At 42.4% G+C, this 19387-nt stretch overlaps 2 long non-coding RNA genes across 2 annotated transcripts; both read right to left on the reverse strand.

Moving 5' to 3' along the window:
• Nucleotides 1-12453: 12453 nt before the first annotated feature.
• LOC142587542 (uncharacterized) lies at nt 12454-14250 on the reverse strand. Its single transcript, XR_012829570.1, has 3 exons — nt 13758-14250; nt 12723-12839; nt 12454-12561 (listed from the first exon to the last, which is right to left on the reverse strand). It is a non-coding gene; the product is annotated as an uncharacterized LOC142587542 (long non-coding RNA).
• Nucleotides 14251-15264: 1014 nt separating this feature from the next.
• LOC142587543 (uncharacterized) lies at nt 15265-18863 on the reverse strand. Its single transcript, XR_012829571.1, has 6 exons — nt 18778-18863; nt 18608-18707; nt 17432-17687; nt 16986-17237; nt 16012-16222; nt 15265-15785 (listed from the first exon to the last, which is right to left on the reverse strand). It is a non-coding gene; the product is annotated as an uncharacterized LOC142587543 (long non-coding RNA).
• Between the last annotated feature and the right edge of the window lie 524 nt (nt 18864-19387).

Raw genomic sequence — 19387 nt, forward strand, 5'->3', positions numbered from 1 at the left:
AAATGTGTGGACAACAGATACCTGTAAACAAAGAGCACAAATTTCTAGGTGTTATACTCGACAATAGACTCACTTTCGTCCCACACATTAAGCATCTTAAAGAAAAGTGTCTAAAAATAATGAACTTAAGGGGGGACGCGGGTCTTGAAATCGCGAAAAATGGTCAAAAATGGCAATTTTCAAAAATTGCGTTTTTGAAGTCTTTAATGTCCCAACTATGTCTCTACAAAATATTATGGCTCAATTCCTACTCGAAGTATAAAAAAAACGGCAATTTAGAAACGTCGGTGAGCCGAAATTGAACGCCAAGCGCGAATGTTTGCCTCATTTTCAAGCTGCCGTAGCTCCGCGCGACGCGAACCGATCGGCGCCATCTTGGTCTCGTTTGAAAGCTGGTTTCCCGCTCTCCATTCTGGCGCCCCTCGGCACGCTGTAGACTCTCGTGCAGCGGAGCGATCGGCACCCGTTCTCAAGCGGGAAATCGTCGCGAGACAGCCGCTGATTGGGTGAAACGGGCGCCTCCTCGAGGGCAGCCCTCTGATTGGCCGTGACGCATGCTTCGCCTGCCGCGGGCCGCGTTGTTCGACTCCTTCGCGTCGTCTGCTCTCGCCTGCACGCACGTCATTTTTCGCGCTCCTCTTTCTTTCCTAGTATTTTTCGTTCTGCCTTTCTCTTTATCGTTCTTGTAGATATTTTGGCTATTGAGTCGCTTCTTTTAACCACAAATTTCTTGCTTTTGCATGCCTGGTGTCTTTGTTCCGCGTGTCACGATGGCGCGAGACGCGCGCTTGAAAGCAAGCACGCGAAAAGCAGTCAGCAAAAAGACACGCGCATGCAATAAGATGAGCGCTACATCGTCGACAACGACAGCTTCGGTGATGCCGCAAGCTGCTGTGCCCTTGGTGGATGCGGCCGGACTGAGCTCGCCAACAACAGCTTCGCCGGAGGACGCGGCTGAACAAACCCCATCGACGCTAGCTTCGCCGGTGGACGCGGCTGGACAGTGCCGATCGGTGTCAACTTCGGTGTTACCGCAAGTCTCTGCAGTGCCGGTGGATGCGCCTGGACTAAGCCCGTCGAAAATACCAACTTTTGAGACGCTGCAAGTCGCTGCGGATTCCGTGTCGTCGGAAGCGGCCGAGCCGGCTGACCGAAGCCTAACGTCGACTTCGGCGTTTCCGCACGCCGCTTCGGTGCCGACGGACGCGGCTGAACCGAGCTCGCGTGCTCAACGCTTCGGCATGGTGTTTTTCACGGAGGCGAAGTGCGCGGGGCGCGAAAAAATACGCAGACAACATTAAAACTTCATTGGCGAAGAAGTCCGCGACTTCCCGCAAGTTCGAGCTAATGAACGTCGGCACAGGAAGTGAAGACGACGATCGCGGCACAGAGTACATCATCATTGATCTCTGTGTGCTAAAGAAGCTGTTTGCGTCCTCAAGCTGCAGCAAATGTGGGATGGCCACTCTCCAACTCGCAAAGTGCAGTGAGAGAGAGCAGTGAGAGAACCAGCAGAGCTGTTGCAGCACAGCTTGGTTACAGTCCTGGGAGCTACCTCATTCGTAGGAGCCTTGAAAAAGATAAACAGAGGCTCTGCAGGTCTGATAAAAGTCACACCAATGCTGAAAAGATGAAGAAGAGGATGGCCAAGAAGCACATGCCTGACAGAACCCAGCACTACTGCCCAGGACTTTTGTGAATGTGTGGCAGATTCAAAGAAAATAGCAAGTGACTTTCTGAGCTTTTTTTTTGTCAAGTGCCAATGCAATACAGAAGTTTTCACAATCTTTACATGAACAGATTTCTGTGAGTTTGGTGTTATTGTGTTCAGTAATGACTGGGCTGCATGCTAAAGCATTAAATTTTTCCATGTGATAGGTAAACAAAAGTGGTAGAGTCAGCAAAACTTTGAATGCAATTTTCTCAGCTTTGCTTTTTCGATCAAATGCCTTTGCCTTACAGAACTTTTCATAATGTTTGCATCAACTGATTTTATTGAATTAGGTATCATTTTTTTCAGTAAGACCTCAGCTACATCCTAAAGCTTTCCATTTTTCATTAAACCCAATAGACTAGCAATTAAGTCAGATGTAAGCTAATTACTCCCACATTGTTTTTTTCTTCCTACTTTGTTATTCATTCATGACCTATATGACGACTTTTTAAAAATTTCTTTAGCTTTAGGATGTGCAGTGGGCCCTTGAAAATGACAGCTATTCTTTAAAACTAGTTTTTTTAATTAAGAAATTATCATAATGGCCCGTAAGAAAAGACCTATGTGGGATAAATTATTTTGCAATATCTTCATTTCTAGATGAGATATATAAAATCTGAATATATATTTGGGATCAGCATTCAAAGATATATCTGCATGCCAATTTTCAGAAAGATATGTTAAGAAATAAAAAAAAAGTTTTCAAGACCCTCATCCCCCCTTAATGAAACTTCTATCCCAGACTACGTGGGGTAGTGACAGGAAGTGTTTAATGAATCTATATAAAAGCCCCATTCGATCGCGACTAGACTATGGTGCCGTGATTTATCACTCTGCCGCCCCGAGCGCGCTAAAGATGCTAGACCCAGTGCACCATCTAGGAATCCGACTGGCCACTGGCGCTTTCAGAACGAGTCCCATACAAAGTTTATATGTAGAATCAAATGAGTGGTCACTTCATCTGCAGAGAACATACATCAGCCATACATATTTTCTGAAAGTCCACTCAAATCCTCAACATCCCTGTTTTAATACCATTAATGACATGACATATGACGAGACCGGCGCTGCACGCGGGGTTGGTAGCCTGGAAAAAGTACCACTTTATAATGAACTAAACACCCAACTACGTTACGTCCAGTGCATTCAAGCTGTGACATTGCAGGTTATTTCCTTTTCACTTGTTCTCAATCCGCTAGGGCCAGCTATAGGCTGTGCTGTACCTGGAGGACTTCGGGGCAGTGGCTCAGCAGGGACGTCTGGCTGTTGCAGTGCTCCTATATTGGTTATAAAGGGTACATTCACTCAACGGTTAGAGCAGAAATAATTTGCGTTCCTTATAGACGAAACAGATTCCACAAACAGGAAGGCAACAGAGAAGAGCAAAAGCTCACCTTCAGTGAAGGGCCACTTGTGCCAGCCGTGGTGCCCACAGAGTCTGTCGTCACAGTCACCTCCATGGTGGGCTGCTTTATGTATAACATGCGAAGAAGCGGTTTTGTAACGTTTGCGTAATCTGCTCCTCCCAATGTGCAACTAACGTAGAGTTATTGAGGTAACCACGTACTCCCAAGAAGATCAACCGAGCAAAGAACGTTTATTACGGGTATCGCATGCAATATATAGCACACACACAGCAAGAAAGAGGGGAAGGGACAAATAGAGAGTAAGGGAAGAAAGTGATTACAGCAGGTGCGCCCAGCTTCATAGGCACGTGCGGTGCCATGACGATACAACAGTCTCCTCTTCTCTTAGGGAGAGAACCTGTCAGGGGGATGTCTCGAACGAGTTGACCTTCGTAATTTCAGGGTTGTGGTCTCATCCGTCGTATTCGCACTAGCGGTCTTGTCGACGGCTCTGTTGCCTCTGGCTGAGAGACACAGCTGCACTTGCTCAGAGTCCTTCACCACCACACGCGGTTGCACTTGGTCCAGGTGTCGTCGCATTAGTTCACCCTCCGGTCCCTCGGCAGTCACCATACGAGACCCCTCTGTTGTTTGAACATGTGCTTGAGTCCATGGGTCTCCGAGGCAATCGTAGTTTCGCACCCAAATTGGTTTATCCTTCTGCAAGAAATCATTGGCAAAAGGGTAACTGTAACGCTCTGTTTCTGACGGCAACAATTTATCAAATTAAGAGTGTAGCTAACGCCCCATCAGCAGCATAGCCGGCGTTTTTCCGCCTGACAGCGGCGTTCGTCGGTAGTTGTGCAGGATCCTGGCCAGCTGCGTTTGCATTGATCCTTGCCTGTTTTTCTGCAGGCTTTGTTTTATGGTACGCACCGCTCGTTCCGCCAACCCATTTGATTGAGGGTGACATGGTGCAGTGCGCATGAGCTTTATTCCATTCACCGTAGTGAAAGTCTGGAATTCCCGGCTTGCAAACTGCGGCCCATTATCTGTGACGATTATGCGCGCAACCCAAAAGTGCTAAAGAGGGTGCACAGGGCATCTACGGTTGTCCCAGTTGTGGAAGTTCGCAAAGGCACAGCTTCCATCCACTTACTGTGGGAATCGACCACAATTAATGGCATGTAGCCATACACCGGACCCACAAAATCAATGTGCAGACGAGACCACGGCTGCCTGGTTTCCGGCCACGGGACTGGTACCTGGCGTGGAGGCATCGGTGCAGCTTGAACACATAAGTGGTACGTCTTACCGAGCTGCTCAATCTGTTTATCAATGCCGGGATACCAAAGCAGCGAGCAAGCTAGTCTTCATCGCGGTGATTCCTTGATGTGTCTCATGAATTGGCTGCAATACTGCGTTCCTGGCTGCTTTAGGCACAATGACTCGGTGGCCCCAGAGCACCAGGCCTTCTCTCACAGTTAGCTCGTCCCTCCGGACTAGGTACGGCTTGAGAGTGACTTGCTTCGCGTCTAAATGCCGAGGCCAGCCTTCCTGCTTGAAGCTCCGTGGTATCTTTTGATTGGATTGGCTTTTTCTCTTTTTGCTTCTTTTCTTGCGCCACACGTTCACGTGTGGGACACTCTTCGGCGTTGTCGTTTTTCATCGAGACGGAATTCGCCTCGGCGTGCGCACTACTTGTTTGCTTCTTGTCCTCTCCAACCACCGCACCGTGTCGCGCACTGCACACATCACAACATTCTAGTAACCATCAAACAACACAAGTCTTTAGGCTCTGTAGTAACGTTGTGGCAAAATTTTATTTACACGTGTTTATGTACTTCCTACCAACGTTTTACTAGCCCCCTAATAACATTTGTCCTACATATGCTTAGTAGCTTAGTGCAAACATTTGTCGCTATGTGTGAATATGTTGGTAGAAGGCAGTAAACCTAGAAGATGCGTGAACATGGAAAACAGATGCAAGTGTGCACTAAAAGAAGTTTAATTGTACACAACTAAAAAAAACTGTTACAAATGAAATTAATTGAGAAATGAATCGAATTAACAAATTAAAATGAGTTACTGCATGGCAGGTGTAGCATAATTTTGCCAGCATAGATGACAGTGTGTCTTTAATGTTCAGAGCTGAGGTGTCTGTGAAAAGTTTGCAGAGTGAACCCTGCAGAGAAGCAAGATGGTTATTCTTAATTAACATCATCGTCAGGTTACACATCACATATATAGAACACTTTTAACGAGGTTCACATGCAAGTTAACAGAAATAATTCTAGCCGTCATCCCTGTATACTTGAAAAGAAAATGACAAGGATGGGGCACCTTTTACAATGCATATGCTGTGCTGTGTTTACTACACATTATTAAAGGGACACTAAAGCGAAACAATAAATTAGTTTAGACTAATGGAGCATTGTTTAAAGACCCTGCAGGCAGCGATTAAAAAAAATAGTTTGATTATTAGACGAGAAAATGAATGTCCAAGTATCAGTATTTGAATTTCGCGCCGAAACCCCAGCGGCGGTACGTCAGCGTGACGTCAGGGATTCCAAAGTATGTTTTCGCATTTGGGCCACGTTGGCTGAATAAAGGCTCCCGAAACTTGCCATGTTTAATATTTGGTTCCTTTAGAACACAGTGTAGTCAATCTGTACCGCTATATATAATTAATAGGCCCTAGAAGATGCCATCAAAATCCAAGACGTCGCAGCCCCCAGGTGCAGGAACTTAAGTAGGCGTTGCCACCCGTATTTCGTTCTTGCGCCTTTTCTGGCTTACCAAACGTCTTATCGTTGTAAGAGTGGTGTTTTTGGTGTTGTAGAACGGTAATTTACTGATGCAGAAATCATTTTTCACTTTAGTGTCCCTTTAAAATTATGAAATGGTGCGAATCGTTTCCACAAAAGGAGGCTCAGAGCTCCGAAGTTTAAACCTCGCAAATCTTTTCTGGGCCAATTTACGGCATATAATTTACTCACTCAAAAATTCGCTTACGTGGTTTATTCCTAATACCTAATGCAAACATATGCCAGGAATGAGCTTTGCCTAAAGTACACTAATATTCTCTCTATACCCATTGCAGCAAATGAAATAAATGGTAAGCTACAAATTGATATGCTGGAGTACTTGAGCTGGCGTGCATGACTCATTACTACTAGTAAAGGAGAAAGCACGATGGACAAGCGTGATTAATTGTTGGCCAAATCAGTACAAACAGGCAAGACCGATATAGCTCGAGCTTGTGATTGAAACGTATGTCCTTCGAAGCACAGAAAGGTTTTGTACATATACCCAATGCCTTCCTAGTGTGGTATTGGCGACCATAACGCCTCTACCAATATTTTGGTGCTATAATAAGAAAGAACACAACACGCAACTTCACAAAATATGACTGCATAGTTGAAGTAGAGAAAAACTGTGAAATCTAACAGCAAACTGCCTTAAGAAGATCCTGAAATGACTTGTTTCAGAACAGTGATGGCAGGAAGTATTGGGGTAAAGTAACATTTTTGCAATACAATTTTCTTAATGCATCGAATATTAAGGTAGCCACACGTGAGTAGACATTGCCCTCTTGCTCAGCCGTGTCAGGCTGTGTTGTTCCTCTTCAACTTGTGTGCCGCTCAGCTTGCGACTTTGCCCTCACAACCAGAAGTAGACGAGAATAACGTCACAGGATGACACATGCCTCCAGAAGCTGGGGCTTAGAGTTTCAGCTGTGTGGTCGAGCTGGTTGAGCCATCAAGCACCCAGTTTTTTCTTTTTTTGCTTTTTCACCGAGCAGAAATGGACCCTGAACCGAGTGCCAGCTGAGATTAAATAGAGAGATGAGATTTGATCCTTGCAGCAACAGGCTGCTAGCATAAAAAGTATTTCCGGATTTTTTTTATGTTCACGTGTTCATTTTATATCTGCTTTTTTTATCTCTGTTGGACACAGTCAGTGCTTTTTGCAAAGCAAACATAATAACCAGCATCTTTCCAACATTAGATAAATGCTGCCAAGTTTAATATGTACACACTTTAGTATTAATATGCAGAATTTTTAGTCAATCGAAACAGCACTCCAGCTATCATACAAATAATAATTTGGAGGGATTGCCTTTGAAAAATGCTTGTGTATGACTAGCAGAATATATAATTGCCCACTTGAAGCGTCTTATCAACCTTACTAATATACCTAAAGTAAATACTTAAATCCTTAATAATATAAATAATACTAGATTTGCAGAAAATATTAACTTCATTTTACCCATAGTTCGTACCAACTATGGCAAGCAATAATTGCACTTTTCAGGTTTATCTCTGTAGAACACATTACCATTCCCTTTAAAATTGTTCAGACCTCACAGATTTCGTACAGAACTTAAGCATTTTCTTTCAGCTTCCTCCGACTTTCCTATTTAAGTATAGTACGAGTTTGTATTGTTAACTTTCACTTTGTTTCTCTATTTCTCTCCCGCATATTTTTTTTACTTTCTTTCTTCTTAAGCTACTCTTGTAGTTTCACCTTTTGTTGACTAAGTCTAAGCCTTGTTATTGTTTGTACGTTCATATGCTGCTTTTCCGTTTATTTATACCTTGTCTCCTAAAACCTTTATTCGTAAATTTTACATGTTACCATTGTTGTTTACTTTAGTAATTCTAGTCATCATGCACAGGAGGTCCCATTTCAGTTTCTAACTACGGGACCTCCTGTATACGCATATGCTGTAATTATCCCCATTTTATCATGAATAAACTGATTTTGAACTTAGAGCCAGTGCACTCAAACTATCCCTCATGAAAAAGTCCCAACCTCCAAACATGTCACTAGCACTTATGCTGCCATGTAGGTTCGGATGTATAGTTCAAAATAGGAAGTAATGTACTGTGTTCAGATTTTCATATAATAATATAATCACATGCTAAGAGCAGATAATTCTTATTCCATTTCACTTTGAATTCTTGATCACCATGTGCAGGCAAACAGGTCTGATAAAACTGTCACAGCTGCATTCCTGTAGGGCGTTATACTTGAAAGTAACATTCCGTGATTGAACAAGACTTTATTTGATGTACTCTTAATTCTGCACCATCTTCCTGGCTCTGCCAGAAAGGATGACCTCGTTTCTCTTATGCTGCCATGTAGGTTCGGATGTATCATTCAAAATAGGAAGTAATGTACTGTGTTCAGATTTGCGTATAATAATATAATCGCATGCTAAGAGCAGATAATTCTTATTCCATTTCACTTTGAATTCTTGATCACCATGTGCAGGCAAACAGGTCTGATAAAACTGTCAGAGCTCCATTCCTGTAGGGCGTTATACTTGAAAGTAACATTCCGTGATTGAACGAGACTTTATTTGATGTACTCTTAATTCTCCACCATCTTCCTGGCTCTGCCAGAAAGGATGACCTGGTTTCTCTGCAGAACCTGAAAGAAGCAGACAAGTAATAATTTAATTCCATCTAAAGCATTAGCTTTAAGCTTTGTCAAATGTTTACTCAAAGAAAACAATTTCACATACACTTTTAGTCCTTCTTTGGGTCTGCGCAGCCACTTCTTTACTTGGCAGACCACATCAACTATCATGCACTCTTTGCAATGGTGTGTCCGCCAAGAGAGAGGAATATTAAGAACGCAGAAATGTTAACCCTTTGATTCCCAAAAGGTTATTTTAATATGGAGCATCACAGAAACTTTAGCATGCATAAAGGATGGACAAAATATGCCAATTATGCTGTCAGAAAAAAATTATGTATATTCATGGCTGCATAATGAGGTGTTGCCAACATTTGGCATCTGTGGCCTTGAAGCAGTTGCTGCTTGGAAGGAGACATAGGTGCATGTTACACTTTGCGCAGTATAAAAAAGTGTAACCGGATTTGCAGTACTTACACCGGTTCTTCTTTTCACCATACTGAGGCCAGTGATTCATGCCATCATACCTCACGTCCACTGTGGGCCTTGGTGTCACCGGACAATGGATCATCTGTTTTGCAGGCAGAATTCCAAGCTCGGTGGCGGCACATGATCTTCTTTTCAATGGGTTCGACTTCGCGAGTGCGAGGGTCTGGACAATTTGAGCTCGAAAGGTCAGGAGTGACAACTCTCTTTTGACGGGCAGCTGATCACAGGAACGTTTGTACAGTAAGCCACCTATTCACAGCTGAAACATCAATAATCCAAAAAAATATCGGCATGTACCATCTTTTGAACTTGTGGTCTGTGCGATACAGCTCAATGAGCATATCAGCGGGATCAACACCTCCCATGAAGGCATTATACTCCCTTACGGTAAAAGGGCGTAGAACATAGACGATGTGCTTTTCCGTGCTGTTCCAACGCTTACATATGTTGGCTGGTTGGACGCCAGTGTAGCTAGACACAAGGTGGACGGAGCTGTTATCAGACCATCTGATGATTCCAATATTAGACTCCTCATCCAAGCGAAAATCCATGGAGCCTCTTCCTTGCGCCTTGAGAGCTGCATCAACAGCCAGCGGTGCCAACATACAGGAATGCTTTGCACCTCAGCTCCTCCACAAGGCGCAGGCAGGCTGGCAAACCAGTTATAAAAAAAATAACTTATGCCTTTTGTGCTCCGAAAGATCTTCCACCAGATCGATGACTATGTCGCCGAAGATGCCGAACTCATGGTCGCGCGTTGCCTTTACCTTGATAGATGATGGAGTCGTGCATAATGCCGGAAGAATCTCCCCTCGTGAAAACTTTATAACCCCACTTGTGAGGCTTCAATTTCATGTACTGCTTTAGGGGTGACCTCCCGTTGAATGGAATAATTTGTTCATCAATGCTTTGCCACTCCCCTGGGGCCACAGCCTTCATGTTCTTCTTCAGTCGGTCTACAAGTGGGCGCACCTTGAAAAGGCGGTCGTGGCCCTCGCAGTGCCATGGTACTGCCTGCAAATTGTCATTCATGTGCAGGCATTGATCTATGGCCTCAAAGTGATTCCTCGACATGAGGTCCACCACAGGCACAGGTCTTGTGCCGCACTGCCAAAACATGTGGAAATGAGGTACTGAGGACCTCAATGTAGGTATGAGGACTGGCAAGCTGTAAAATAGAATCCAATTTTCAAACTCTTTTGCTTTCCACCATTTTTTCTTTTGTTGGCCTTGGCAACCGCCGGACTTCCCTTGGTGGTGCAAGTGCTGCTAGCCTTGCATCGAGCACCTATCGTTGCCTTCCAATGTAGAAATCGCAGTGTGTGTCACCCAGCCACATTTCTAAAAACTTTCTGGCCACTCCCAACAAAATACAATGCATATAGTAAGGGACAAAACCCCAAACTACATGCAATTGTGGTATGTTAAGGAGTGGAGAGTTTTTGTGCCTCTTTCAGAATTACCTTGAGTTACTGCAATTTCTGCATTCTCCAAAATTTTGTTTTCTGTGCGTTCTGGTGGCTTATTATTTTCAACTGGATACTCCCTACTAGCGCCTGCAACTCTTTCACCTTCCTGCAGACACCAGTTGCAGCCATAGTATGTGTTGAATTACGGCTCTTGAAACTGAATCGACTGCACAACAAATGCAGTATGCTCTGAATAGTTTTGCTTGCCCTTCATGCTCCAGCATAAATCCATTCTCAGGCAAATCAATTGTTTCCACAAATGCGTCAAGGAATCCATATCAGGTTTCTTCTTCCCGAACCATAGGGCAGCCAACACAAGTTTGTCTGCTCTCTGCATGACCGGGCACCTCATTCATTCACAATAATTGTATGGGCCAAATTGATATATTGCTGGAAGAGAAGAGTGGTGTGCCATCTGTATTTAATGTGAGGCTAATTCTATGCCCATAGTCTGCTGTAGCAGAAACGAAGCCACGATACAATTCACCATCACAAATGTCGGAAAAACTACTGCTTGTGCTTAGAGGCCTTGTTAAATCATGAAAGGTGCAATTCTTTAAAACCTTTCTCAGGTGAGAGGGTACATTTAATTAGCACAAAGAATTATGAACTATTTAGTGAGGTAGCCACAGTGCACACACATTTTGTACACTGCAAGGAACGATTTGACTCAGTGTAACAGGACACTTTCCAACAGTTTTCACAAATGTAATTAAAACTCAAGCTGGTGCCAGACTGCAAAGAGGTTACCAAGCTTATACTTACACTGAGGCAGAACACGTCTTTCAAAGAACAAGTTGATCATCTCTATAAGGCTTGTCAGTGCTGTCAATGTCAAATTGTTCTTTAAGGCATGCTTTAGAATCATTAAGAGCATGTCTCCTTTAGAAACTAGCTTTTCACTTAGTGCCTCCCAAAACAATTCACCGAGCTGTGTTCTATTTGTGTCATTATTGCTGAAATAGTGTTGGTCAGCTTCCGATTACTCGTGGTCGACAATCACGTGTTCCGGTTCACTGTGGCTTGAGTCTTGCACCGTGTTGCCAAGTTCATGTTGAGTGCCGTGCAGATGAGACTTTGTTAGGTCCATGCACTTAAATACACTAAAAAATCGTCTGTTGTTTTACGGGAATTCGACCGTCAGTTTTGGCTGCCAACTTGTTCCCGTAAAAATTACGGATCTCAGTTATTCTTAGTCACAGGCCGTGTTTGTGAAATTCACACCTTTCCCGTAAAAATAACGCAGACCTGTAACTTTTTTACGGGTACCGTCAGTAAAATTCACAGTTCCTCCTGAAAATCGCTCGTCAATTGTTTTATTTTGCTATTAAATACCACCGTTACGGCATCAATTCCGCCGGCGAAAATGAAGCTAGACACTGCACAACTGCATCTTTAATTTCAATATTGAACATACTGTCCCTTAAATACAATATATTTGCGTACTGTACTTTTAATCGCTTGTTTCACGCGGTCTGACTGTTCCAAATCTGAATGTTCTTGTCAGGTTAGTCAGGACGCGCAACTCTCCCTTTCCTGCAACAAAATATATCGCCCTTACTGACTGAAGCTGAAATAGGCTGCTACGCAACTAAGCACAAATGCAGTGCAAATACCGCATCAGAGAAGATATGCAATATACTGACAGCTGCCAGTAATTTGCAGGTAATTAGGGCCACCATAATCCTGGCCGCTATTTTGCAGCGATGCCTTATTCTTTGCTATTCTTATAATCCGCCACAAACGGCTAACTGACCCTACTGATAATGAGGGCACACCGTCGCTCTGATCACTGGCCAAGCACGAAAAGCTCGGAAAAGGCATCGCTACAAAATATCAGCGCTGTCAACGGAACAAATAGAAATAAAGTAAGCGAGCAGCTTAACTTATTGTAATGGCCAGCTCACTTTTTGAAACACCACTGATACAGAATGAAAACATTACACTGGAAAACATGCAGTGATGTTTCATAATGAACAACAAATATTTCAGAACACTTTATTGCACTTCACATAGCTTTAAAATAATTTCTTGTGTAGATGGCTTGGTGAAAGGGAACCATTTCTGTAGTTCGCATTGCAAGGTTCTGGAATGCTTGGCAGACGAAAAAGTATTCCTGCATGTGGGGCAAAGTGAAAAGAATGACTCAGTGGGCTTCCAAATGCTATAAAAAGGTGCTTACATAGAATGTGAGTGCTCTTGAAAAGAGTGGTTTGCATTTTATGAAAGGTAGAATGACATAACATATTTTCAGGCAGGTATATGGGGCAGACTTACCTAGATGTTCCATTCGCACTCAGTAATGCACTGCTTCAAGGCAAGAACTTTCTTGCTGACCGCCACATTTCCTTTTTTGCCCTTCCTTCCACGGTCTGTGTTTATGCCAAAAAATGCCTGCCCCCCCAATAAAGAGAAAACAGGCATAGTTGCAATAAAGCCTATGTATAACGGCATTAAAGAAATTCGGATAATCTGGATTTTTTTAATGCCACAGCTCACGCTCATTTCAAACATGACATACAAATAATACGATTTTTTTTTTTTGTTGTTTTAAAGAACACCAGCCTACGAAAGGATTCAAAGTTGGACAAGTTTTTTTTCATGAGCAAGTTGAATAGGAAACAGCGCAAAAAAAATCTAGTAACCGACAAAGCCGGCTGTGTACTTCTCGTCTTGTCCCTGATTTTCGTGCACCGTTTCTCCACCTAACACCCAGGAGATGTGACTTTTATCATAGAGGTGCATCAGGTGGGTGGTCTGACTGACTTTCATCATAGAAAAAAGCCACAGATTGGTTTTGCTTTTAGATGCAACAAATCTCTAAAGTGCTTTTATTCTTTAATGTGAACACATTTTACCTAAGGATATTTTAGACCTGCTTATTGCCTTGGGGGATTGCAAACTGAATATAAATCTCGCTGCTATAAATATGGGAGCAGCTTGACATTCCGATTAACTCCAATAATAGATGGTAGCTCGCAGCAGGAACCGGAGCACATTACTTTTGTGTAATTTGAAACTTGGGCCTCAACATTTTTCAGCTTTACAGACGTGTACTGTGAAACTGAAAAAAGTGGACTAAGCTTCAAGTCGTCCAGTGTTGTTTTTGATTACACAGAAGCAATGTCTGCTGGTTCCTGCTGCCAACTACCGTCAATTTCTTGTATCAAGCTAGGACACTGAATTTACAATATCCACAGCACTGTTAAAGGTGCTTGTATACAGTTTCTTTCTCTTAAGGCCAGTATAATATATGCTATTAATGCACATGATGCAAAACAAATACAAGCATAAACAGAAAATAAAATATACCTTTGTATGAATTCAAGTATGCATGACGCCTTCTCTGCATAACAAATATGGAAGCAGAAGTAAGCTGTAAACAGCATGCAGAGTGCTTGCTTGAACGTGTTTGCTGCTGCCACAACATGGCCATCAACAAGCAATAGGTACTCTTCAGGCATCCAGATGTCATCACTTAAACAAAATGAAAAGAGATGAAAAGAGTAATTGTCACTTTTACATGATAGGGCTGACTGCTGCATCAACTGTTCTGTACCAGTCGTATGCAAAGTATACGCATTCCAAAAGTTACGTTCTAGGGCACTTTATAATTTTCAATGAGTGTTGTGTGCCACTTGTTCCTAAACCAGCAGGTCTTTAGCTTTCTTTCAACCACAAAATAGTGTTGCAGGAAAGAAGCTATAAATGGCTTTTGAAAACTATTTTGGGCAAAGTTATGAAGAGTACTTAAATAAATAGAAGTGAAACTATAGGCATCCTCGAACAAAAAGAGTGTGTACCATTTGCATACCCATTCAAAGACATAAATAGCAACAAACTTGACCCGATTTTGTTGACCATTCCTGTATATCTGTGCTTTTAAACTTGACTGACTCATTTGCATACACTTAGCGGTTTACAAGCCATTGCTATACAGTCACTTGTGAAGACTGCTGGCACATAAAAAATGCAAATACTGGCTCTCTGGCAGCATACTGAATAACAGAAAGCAACCAGAAAATGAACTAAATATTAAGGATATGTCCATGTAGTTGGCAGACTGCGTAACCCATGGAACTGCTATATAAAATATATGGAAGACCATTAAAACTGCAATTCTGGAAAAAAAATTTTGCATATTGCAAAAGCAACAGGCTCAGTCATCAAATGTATGCTCTTTCACTTATTTTCAGTCAAATTAACTATATAGCATGCTCATACTTCCCTACATGGTGCGTACGAAGATCAAAGTTTAAAGGGAATAATAGCACATATTGGGTGCATTTTGTTGCTGAACTGTCCTGAAAAAACTGAGTACTAAATGTTAATTTTTGCTGTTGAGTAGTAAGCTCTGTCGTTAACATAATGAGACACTAACATACTGGCAGCATAGGATATTCATAGGAAGTCATTAGTTATATTTTTAATTACAGGTTTCATGGCTTATGTGGAAACTATAGAAATGGTGCCAGTGAATGTTTATTGCAAGTCAATATTTGTAAAATTCAAGAGAGAGAGCATGCGGTTTAAAACACTTGTCCTGAAATATCGGCTTCAATTATACCAACATTCCATATTGGTTTGTAAACCCTTGCATATGGAGGTCTCAGTTCTAGAACCATATGGAATGCTTATGTATTTGGCACCAACATTTCCAGCCAAATATTTCGAACTAGGTGCTTGATTTAGATATTTCCAAAAATGCGCCAGCCTAAAACAATAACCAGCCCTAACTCACATATTTTAGTTTATTACACCGTCTTAACGTTCATTTCGCATTATATTGACTTCTTTTCTCAATAACTAGACTGTAAACACCAAATTTTAGAGGTCTGCCGTTCCGTAAATAAAAGGCCTGTACAACGATGCAATCATCACTACTGCCTGCTTTCTGTAGCATGGCAGTCCCTAGCAAAAATTCCCAATAGAAAAACCAATAGCCTATTGGGTTATTGACACCTATTGGTTTTGTATTTGCCTATTGGAACTATATTGGGCTATTGGTAATGTATTGGCTTTGTACTTGCCTATTGGATCATTGACACTTATTGGTCACGTATTTGCCTATTAGAATTAGTCTTGTATAAGTGTGTCGTTGGTGTCCGTTTTCATGCAGAGGGTCTGCAATGTGGCAACACCCCCTAGTATAACAAGCAGAGTGGATGATTCAGGCATATATATGTACAATATATTCTCCATATCAAAATTACACATGTTTCTTCTGGCCTTTCATGATATCTGCGATCTTGCAGGCGACTATTTTTCCAAGGCAACTTTGTCTTGCTGCAATTTCTTGCACGTTGCTGCATCGGCGCTCAAGGTAATGCCTGAAAAATGCTGAAAATAAAATAGGGCCAGGAAATGAGAAACTGAAGCACTTTCTTTTAATCTATCAAAGCTTAATTTCAATTGCAAAGTATTAGTATAGAAAGTTGGGAGCACAGTGAGAAATTATCTAGACCTTTAATTCACTGCAAATCTGCACGATGTTGCAACAGAATAACTACAGCAAAAGATTGCATGTATGCACCAGTTATAGCATCTTAAGTGGGTTAGAGCATACCTTTCAGAACATCATATTTTATTGCATCCAAGGGTGGCTTGGCCTCCGTTTTTGTCCTATTTGATGCAGCGCCAGTGACACTTCTGTTCATGAGGCCTGCAGTCGAAAATATTTGCACGCTGGCCTCACGAACGAAAATGCCGTCTATTGGGCGCTGCATCAAATGCTCATAGATTGACTTCTGCAGCTACACGCCGCTACCCAGGAACACCTGAAATGATAAAACAATCGCAGCAATACTGTCACATACCAACATTTACTACTGCAACAGAAAATTAAACAATGCAATACTATTTTTCAATAATGGTTTATGTCACTGCAGTCGCTAGATTATGCTGTAATGCAATTACCAATCAACATAAAAGGCAGCTACTTGTAGACATTTGCATGCAGCATTTTACAGTTATCAAGGGAAAGCATGTTGGCCTTGGATAGTGTGTGCAGGCAAACGAAACAACAAAGAAAGAAAAAAGTAAAGTGAAAAAAAACATGAGTTGAGTACACAGGTCTAGCGCTCAGTTATGAATAAACTCGCCCAAAAAAATGTTTTGCTAAGAAACAACAGTTACATGCAGTTAAATATTGGCACCAACTACTGACCCTGTACAATAAGCACATTCTTTGAGCTCTGTTGATTTCTGTAATTACTATTTGATTCCAGCAAAATGCTTTGCTAGGCTAGAAGTGCTCTATTCTATCACCCTTTATTTTTTTTTTCTTCTGCTTCCATCACGTCCTTATTTCATTGTATGGAGCTACACAGTAAACAACGCACAATACTCGCCAAAACCAAGGGCAGCAGAATCAAGTACAAGTTATATAAATGACAAGGAAGATCGAGCATGCCAGAGTAAGAAATCGCCTCAATATTTCAGTACTAAAGCACCAAAACAGAGTAAGAGCAGGACAACTGGCCATTCATCACCTGTAATTTGAAACAAATGAAATTTAAGTGAAGTTTAATTAGCACAAACCTCGTTCCCAATCGGTGAATACAGCTTTGTACCTTCCATCGTCTCACTATCAGCACCCTCCCAGCTTGCTTCAGCCTCTGCTGCAGACTGTGGCCTGGTGGGTGATGACTGTTCAATTGAGTGCAGCAGGTGATACATGCTCTGCTCCCTTAGGGGAAAGCTGCACCTGTGGTGTTTTTTTGTGTGCGGAGCATTTCGCAACCACTGTTGTGCAGGAGCCAGGTTGATGCTCCCGAGACAGCATGCGGTTTTCTGTGCAAAGAAACACATGGTGGTACTCAATGGAAAATAACTGTTATTGCTAAACAACTTTCGACATTCACATACCACATGTGTTCAGTATAACTGAAAGAGATGACAAACAACAGCCAAATATATGCATCTTAGTAGCTAGCAATAAAAGTTTACCGTTGCAAATGGAATAAAAACTGCTATAAAATGCAAACCTGTCTTAAAAATCTTGCTACACAATGCTTTTTCAAGCATTTCCACTCGTTTGTTGAGGTTTTCATTTTCAGTTTGGAGCCACTCATTTGTCGCTTTCAGCAGGCTATTTTCCTGCTCCACCCGCTTGGCCTCAGCTTTCCAGTCTGGTTCACTATGGCCGGTTGTGGCAAACAGTGCCTCCATTTGCTCCTGCTGAAACGCTGCCTCAGCTTCTCTCTTCTTTGACTTCAACCGCTTCGCAGCCTTTTTCATTACCTACATTTAAAACGGCAATAGAAAAATGTGACCAGTTAATATTTATTCACTTTTACAGGGCAAAAACTTGAATAGAGAATTTGTGAAACAGAAAAATTACAGCATGAGCATATGCATAGCAGGCTGTTATGAAAATGTAGTCATTTTCCCAGAAGAAGCAAATTTGATACGTCAAGATGTCCTAAAGCTGGTACATGGAGAAAGAAACTGTGGTTTCTTTCAGAAAACACTTTCATCAATGAATTACAATCACCGATATGTTCTTTTCCGAGATGGTGATGTGACTATCATACCGTACGCATGCCACTAAATGTCAACCTAAAGATGGCCTAAAATAAGTTAAGCTCGGGCAGTATGAGGCAATCAGATATACATTATGTACACCGTTGTAATTTTTTAACGATATCACGCGAGCGTCGACCGTACGGCGGGTCAGCGGCTTAGTAGCGGCGAGATAGGTGGGATTGCCAACTTTGTGTGCGGTCGTGCGAGACGAATTGTAGTTCGAATGTATTGTGCTGTGTTCGCTTCAGGGGTGCCCCTCACCGCTAGAAGGCCACTGACACGCCGTGCGGTCGATGCTCGCGCGATACCATTAAAAAATGTGAGGGATATCGCAATCAGTAATGAATTAAACATATAGACATATTAGTTGACCATCATGTGGCTCTTATAACGATACTTTTAACAATAAGATCAAGAAGCTGCTTGGCATGCACTACAACATATAAATCGTATCAACTAGAGTGTTATTATATGGTGATAAACACGTTTTTGACATACAAAAAGAAAGGGTTAGCGAGACTTGAAACAACGCTCACGTGCAAGGCGTGTCCTTGACAAGTCTATATTTCTGTTGTTTATGCATGCTGACAAGCACAAAAACAAACTTCAATATTATATGTGCACAAATTTCCAACCTCGGCTAAAGAATCGGCGCTTGAAACAGAGGCGTCGCTGGCCTCGCTGTCGTCGGACACAGGACACGTTTTCCCGGCCTTTCGGCTTCCTCCCTTGTTTCTAATGGGCAAAAATAAAGGTGAAATCACAAAAACACGAAATATGAGCAAATCAGATACACTTAACTCACCAAACAATCGGAGCACTTGGGCCTTGAAGTATCCTTCTTGTTGCTCGTCTTTCCAATATACTTGCTGCCATTTTGTTTTGTCGAAATCGAAGACGCTTTTCGCTGTAAAATTCTTAATCTGGTCGACGTTGACGACGACTTTCATGTCATCGTCGCGGAAGCGCACAAGAGCAAACATAATTGATGCTTAGTGAAGTATCAAGATACCAGCCTGTACATGCAGTGAACGCGTCAGTACACAAAGCGACTGAACTGACGGCGGCTCAGCTTAACAGGGCTGCCGGCTGGGCTTGTGTTCGTTCGGCCGAGCGCGGACAGCGCGATAGCGGCCGACCATGCGCCGCATGGTGGTCGGCCGCGTTTGCACATTCACATTTTCTCCCACTGTATATTTATAGAACAATTTCTATTGCTCAGCGTAAATGTCTTTCAGATGTTCAATATTATAGGAATTTTTTTTAGTTCAGAACTTGGCTGAGCCACTTTAACCAAGGAAGATGTTGGGAAAAAAAATTCAGACATGCAGCGTCGCCACACTGTGCACCGTTGCACTTTTAATGTGAACCGACTGGTTCTTGTAGGTTGTGGTCTGTGGCGCACTGGTGTTTCC

The sequence above is a fragment of the Dermacentor variabilis genome, chromosome 7 (assembly GCF_050947875.1).
Source record: "Dermacentor variabilis isolate Ectoservices chromosome 7, ASM5094787v1, whole genome shotgun sequence".
NCBI classification, from domain to species: Eukaryota; Metazoa; Arthropoda; class Arachnida; order Ixodida; family Ixodidae; genus Dermacentor; species Dermacentor variabilis.